This window comes from Gavialis gangeticus, unplaced genomic scaffold, assembly GCF_001723915.1.
Source record: "Gavialis gangeticus isolate Ggan-Ray unplaced genomic scaffold, GavGan_comp1, whole genome shotgun sequence".
NCBI lineage: Eukaryota > Metazoa > Chordata > Crocodylia > Gavialidae > Gavialis > Gavialis gangeticus.
Genome location: NW_017729031.1, coordinates 34,998,487 through 34,999,018, shown reverse-complemented (window position 1 = coordinate 34,999,018; position 532 = coordinate 34,998,487). Strand labels below are relative to the sequence as shown.

Sequence of the window (532 nt, the reverse complement as noted above, 5' to 3'; positions counted from 1 at the left end):
TAGATGATCTGCTCAGGTCCCTTCCGACCCTAGAAACTATGAAACTATAAATTTAAACCTCAAATTTATTAAAAGGTTTGTTCATTACAAATTGAAAGACCCTTACCCTTAAATAGTTCCCTTACTAATCAGTGCTTTTTAACTGGGCCCAGAACAATCTTGTTCTGTTGTTTCAGCACAGGAAAAAAAGCATTCTGGAGGTATTAATTCCTTAGGGTGGTGTGGCAGGTTACATTTAAACCATTATTTTAAAGGCACTTAAAATGGAAGTGTCCACGCATGAAAGGGTGTTAAACTGTGCTAAGTACCTTCTAAGCATCTTAAAATTATGTCACTGGGTGAGGGTTATCTTTGAGCTGAACAGGTTCTACTTAGCTCAAGCTAGTATTGTTAGTCTGCTCCACAGAGATAAAGTGACCAACTTGCAGTCATCCAGCCCCTCTACTCCTGACAAACTTTCTACCCTCCCAAGCTGTACTGCCCAGGGGGTGGTACTTATAGATTCATAGATTCATAGATTCATAGATTAAGG

General features: G+C 39.3%; 1 protein-coding gene across 1 annotated transcript in view; it reads left to right on the top strand.

The window, feature by feature from the left end:
• The window catches only part of RALB (RAS like proto-oncogene B), a 76,995-nt gene that overhangs the window by 5,828 nt on the left and 70,635 nt on the right, over nt 1-532 (top strand). The gene's annotated exons all lie outside the window — the stretch shown is intronic.